Below are 6,000 nucleotides of genomic sequence, written 5' to 3'. Positions count from 1 at the left end.
GAAAATAAAAAGGTCTTCACCTGGCGCCGAAAGGAATACAATGTAGGTGCCAGGCGAACCTCACTAGGGAGCTCATTCCAGAGCTGGGGTGCCACAGCAGAAAAAGCCCTCCTCCTAGTAGCCACCCGCCTCACTTCCTTTGGCAGGGGCTCATGGAGAAGGGCCGCTGATGATGATCTTAAGGTCCGGGCAGGCACATATGGGAGGAGGCGATCCTTCAGGTAACCTGGCCCCAAGCTGTTAAGGGCTTTGAATGTTAACACCAGCACTTTGAATCGGGCCCAGAAATGGACTGGCACCCAGCGCAGCTGGAAAAGTACTGGCATAATATGAGCTCGCAGGCCAGTCCCTGTTAACAATCTTGCTGCCCTATTTTGGACCAGCTGAAGTTTCCGGACCGTTTTCAAAGGCAGCCCCACGTATAACGCATTGCAGTAATCCAGACGAGAAGTGATAACTTCTCGTCTGGATAACTGTAATCTATGGATAACTGTAGAGCATGGATAAGAGCATGGATAACTGTAGCTAGGCTATGTCTGTCCAGATAAGGGCGTAGTTGGTATACCAGCCTAAGCTGATAAAAAGTGCTCCGCATTATTGTCATAATGCTTATTGTTTAAGCTACAGCAATTTTAAGTATGTGCAAACAAGTTAGTAACAAAGTCTCAGGGGACTTCCTTCTGCCATATAAATATGATTAGGATTGGGCTGCAAGGAGCTGAGAGATTGGAAGTTGGGTTCTCCATCTTAATCTGACTTTCATATGATACTTTGTATCTAATTTCTTCAGTATGTACTCATAGAGAACTTGGTTGTCCCATGCCACCCAGGCTATTCCCCAGATATGCAGAGAAAGAAAAGGGAAAAACAAACACCAAGGCAGCCCAGTGAGGACTGAATGCAATTTACTACCTTTGAGGAGGTGTGGAATATTGAGCACACTCCAGGGTTAGTTGGAAAAGAAAAGGGGAGAGGGAAAGAAAAACAGGGATGGGATAGGTCTCTTGAACTCTAAAGAGCTTAGTGTCCTGGAAGGAAGAGGTGGTGTTGAGTGACGCATGCCATGACACTGCCTAGTTCAGGATGCTATATGCCTTTCAGGGCTCTTACTCCTTCCTTTGGAGTAAAAGTGTCCTGGGAGAGATTGGAGAACAAGTGCTTCCTTCAATCCTAATTCATCTACCACCACCCCAACCAGGGCTCCATCTACATGGAAACAGAATGAGAAGTGCTCTCTGGTTATATCCAGATTTTTCATGAAATTGCTTTGTTTCATCAGGGGCACATGAAGCAAGAAAAGAGGAGTATACACTACCTAAAACCAATTTTCATGGGTCACACAGCACTTGAAACCTCCATACTTTGGGGTTGGGTGGGTGGAGTAGAACTGAACATCATCAACCCCATAGTTGCTGCTCAGTGAGTGAGAGAGGCTTGTTCCCCACCCCTGTTCATGCTCCCCTCCTCAAGGAAGTTTACTGCAAGTGCTGAATTAAGCCCCTGTAGTTTACCACATACCTCTCCCCTCTCATCAACCATTGGGATATTGTGAAAGATTAAAAGATGCTGTGCTATTGTGAATGGGAAAAACAGGCTACATAATCTAAATGTGTAAAGCAGCTACTCCGCTATTATGAATGATTGAAACAGTGCTACTGCACTTTTATGAATGGGGAATACAGGCTACATACTGTGAATGGGGAAATCAGTTACTGCCTTATTGTGAATGCTTGAAACAGCGCTACTGCACTTTTATGAATGGGAAATACAGGCTACATATTGTGAATGGATAAAGCAGCTACTCCAGTATTGTGAATGCCTGAAATTGCACAACTGTGCTATTCTGAATGGGAAGTACAGGCCACAAACTGTGAATGGATAAAGCTGCTACTGCGCTATTGTGAATGATTGAAACAGTGTTACTGTGCTTTTATGAATGGGAAATACAGGCTGCATACTGGGAATGGGAAATGCCCGAAACCGTGCAACTATGATACTGTGAATGGGAAAAAGAGGCTAGATACTGTGAATGGGAAAGCAGCCCTACTGCAAATGGGGAAAAAGAGGGAATGGGGGTGGGGGAGAAGCAGGTGGTTCCACCCCTTGACCAGGTCACAGCCAGGTCACAGAAATAGGCACACCCAGGATTTAATGCGGGTGGGATGGGTCACACTGCAGCGGAACTGCACAGGAGCAGTGTTTTTAGGAAAAAAGACGCACTAAAAGGACTTTCTGAAAATGCGCCTTTTCCAGAGGGAAGCTGCAGGGTTGCTGCATCATCTGTTGCAAACCAGCCTGATGTGCTCATGCACCACACTAAATCGACTGTGAGGAGTGGGCCCAGGATTCTTTGTGAAGGTGGCAGAGTCTCTAACAGCTTGAAGTATCCTGGAACGGGGTGTGTGAAAATAGGGACGGGCAATATGCACCATGTGATGCGCATCCCTGGAACCCAGTTTTCCCCCTTCAGCTCTCCACTGAGCATAGAGAAAGGGAGGTAAAAAATACCCCCTCCACACACTGTAGTTTCAGGATTGGCAGCACCTTCCTTCTCACTAGTTCTGAAACTCAACTGCAATCTAGCCGGTGTGGTGTGGTGGTTAGAGTGCTGGACTAGAACTTGGAGACCGGGATTTAAATTTCCACTTGGCCATAAAGCTCACTGGGTACCTCTGGACAGTCACTGGCTCTCAGTCTAACCTACCTCACAGGGTTGTTGTGAGGATAAAATGGAGAGGAGGAGAAGGATCATGTACACTGCTTTCTGCTCCTTGGAGGAAAAGGTGGGATATAAATGTACAAACAAACAAATAAATAAATAGTACTAGACTCCTGAAGTTCAGGTCTAGATGAGCGGAAGCTACTTATCTAACCCAGACTAAGTTGTTTAACATTGTTGTGTTATAGGATTCCCCCATTCCTGAACAAAGTGGATTAGACTATTTGCTAGGCAAATAAATGTTTCACAAAAATACTTACAAGAACTGCATTATCTTTTGCACAAAGGTTAGATTGCTTTCTTGACCCCCTTTGTGAATGCTGCAGTGTGTCTCCTTTAGATTGCAGAAATGCAGCAAAGTCATCTTAATTTAGTTTCCAAGTGAAGGAGTGAAGAAGAGATTTAAAATATTCCATCATCTAGTTTGTCCTTTGGTAAGCACATTATCCTTGAGTCCCTGATGGTAACTAGAGTGTTTGATGTCACCTCACAAATCTCCCTTTGTTGCTGCTGCTGTTCTTTGCCTTTCTTGTGACAATCTGACCTCCATGTCCCAGTTTAGCAGGGCAGTTACACTACAGTAAGAGTTAGCAGTGAATTACATCAGTTTGTTTTATTATGGTAGAATCTAGAATCATAAGCCACAGGGGTCCCACTATATTCAATAGCAAAATGCTGGATTTTAAAACCAAAAGAAAGCAAGAAAAGTCCCTGCTGGCAACAACTGGAATGGAAGCCTAAACTCAGTATTCTTGAAATGGTTACAATATTTCCAGGCGTGGAATACTTTGTTCTGAGGGAAAGCTGTATAAAACTCTGTTCTAGATATTTCTAATAATTGGTGTGTCTTTTGACAAATGCTCAGTTATGGGCAACTGTCCTTAACCATTTCAACACCCCAGAAAATCAGTAAGGCCCAAGCATCTTTATTAGCAATGCACTGCACTTCATAATTCCTTGGCTTGGAATATGAACATTGGCAGTGTATAATGCTTCCCTCAAATACAAGATGAGCATTTCAACCACCCTGTTCCCTTCTGGCTGGCTCATTTTTTAATCTGAGCTGGTAAAGAACTTAGTGCCTGCCCCCTCCCGTGTGAGTCTCCAACCTCCCCTCCCGCAGCTTACCTTGCTGCCTCTGCTCCTGCCATAGTAGGAAGAAGGAACATCTTTCTCTCTCTTGGTTGCTGAAAAGGGCAACCAAAATGATAAAGGGGCTGGAGCAACTCTTGTTACAAGGAAAGGTTATAACATGCAGGGCTTTATAGCTTAGCAAAAAAAGGCAGGTAATGGGGGATATGACAGAGGTGTACAAAATTATGGATGGTGTGGAGAAAGTAGATAGGGAGACATTATTCTCCCTCTCACATAATAGTTGAAGTTGGGGCCATCCCATGAAGCTGATTGGTGGGAGATTCAGGATAGATAAAAGGAAGTACTTTTTTACACAGTGCATAGTTAAACTACAGAATTTGTTACCACAAGATTCAGGGCTTCTCTATATTATGGAAAAATCCCACAGCCTTACTGGGGCTTTCTGTTTCTGTGGTGCTATTAGCATGGGCTCCTTTAGACCTGGAACACATGACATGGAATTGAAAATACCCTTTCTCAGCAGCCTTACCAGGGTGACAGAGGGTCTTTCTATATTTTCAATGAAACATTATCATCTAGTGGCCAAATTATAGCACTACATCAGCATTACACACTCGTGATCCTGTGGGATTTTTAAAATCTGAAATCGGCTGTCTAGCTGCAAATGCAGGGTGGCTGAAGCGTGGAGGGGACGATCCCCCTCGTTGCTTTTCCTGCTCTGCAGTGGATAGGCAGCCGCCTCTGAGTTTGGAGGCGGACGCCTATCCCTGCAGGATTGCTCCCTCCATGACCTTTATTCCATTTTTAAAAGTTCGGAGATAATGACCCATTGAATCACCATGCTTGAATTCCGCTTAAGTTTCCTCATAAAAAAGGAAAATGGGACATAAGACAAACTAGACTAATGAAACATATGAAAAACTCAGATAAGGGGGAAAGGGGGGAGGAAGCACATGTAAAGCGGGTCCGCATGATCCTGCATTTAAAATGGAAGCAGAAAGCCCTATCTTAAATGCGGGATTTTAGGCTGTGGGCTCCCTCACATGGAACTTTTATTCTGCGATTGAGAGGTTCATCACACAGAGCTTTTATTCTGCTACTGAGATGGCTCTCTCTCAGAAGTTTGCGGGCTCTTTAGATGACACGGTTACCCTCCAGGGTGTCTCTCGCCATTTCCTCCAGCCTGTATTTTCCCTAAACGCAAAAAATGTGGTGTTTTTTCCAGGCCACGGAAGAGGAGCACCATGGCCTCCCTGTGAAATTCTCCAATAGTGGAAGAAACCACTGTGTCTGCCTGCTGTGGGCGTTTGTTTTCAATTGTTGGGGGTGCGGTCAGGATGAGATTTGACAGGAGTGAGGGCAAGAATTGCCTGCCGATTGCATCTTCTGCCTCTGCATTTCTCAATTGGTGGGAGAAGAGGGTAAAATGCCTCCCTGCAATGAAGGGAGACATATCTGAGCCAGAAAGAGTGAAGTGGCTGGGCCAAAGCTGAAAGGACACTCAGCTGTGGATGTGTCTGGTGGTGAAAAGAACATCCGATGCTGTAAACAATATTGTTTAGGAACCTGGAATGTCAGATCAATGAATCAAGGTAAGCTGGAGGTGGTCAAACATGAGATGGCAAGATTGAACATCGACATCTTGGGAATCAGTGAACTAAAATGGACAGGCATGGGCGAATTTAATTCAGGTGACCGTTATATCTACTACTGTGGGCAAGAATCCCTTAGAAGAAATGGAGTCGCACTCATAGTCAACAAAAGGGTGGGAAAAGCAGTACTGGGGTACAATCTCAAAAACGACAGAATGATCTCAGTATGAATCGAAGGCAAACCACTCAACATCACAGTAATTCAAGTCTATGCCCCAACCACTGAGGCCGAAGAAGCTGAGGTTGATCAGTTCTATGAAGACCTACAACACTTTCTAGAACTAACACCAAAAAAAAAGATGTCCTTTTTGTCAGAGGGGATTGGAATGCCAAAGTAGGAAGTCAAGAAATCACCGGGATAACAGGCAAGCATGGCCTTGGTGTACAAAATGAAGCAGGACAAAGGCTAATAGGGTTTTGCCAAGAGAACAAATCATAGCTGATCATAGCAAACACTCTTTTCCAACAGCACAAGAGGCGACTCTACACATGGACATCACCAGATGGTCAATATCGAAATCAGATTGATTATGT

This window comes from Heloderma suspectum, chromosome 1 (genome assembly GCF_057233095.1).
Source record: "Heloderma suspectum isolate Gila_16-S chromosome 1, 16-S_ref, whole genome shotgun sequence".
Lineage (NCBI taxonomy): Eukaryota > Metazoa > Chordata > Lepidosauria > Squamata > Helodermatidae > Heloderma > Heloderma suspectum.
This window is presented reverse-complemented; position numbering follows the sequence as displayed.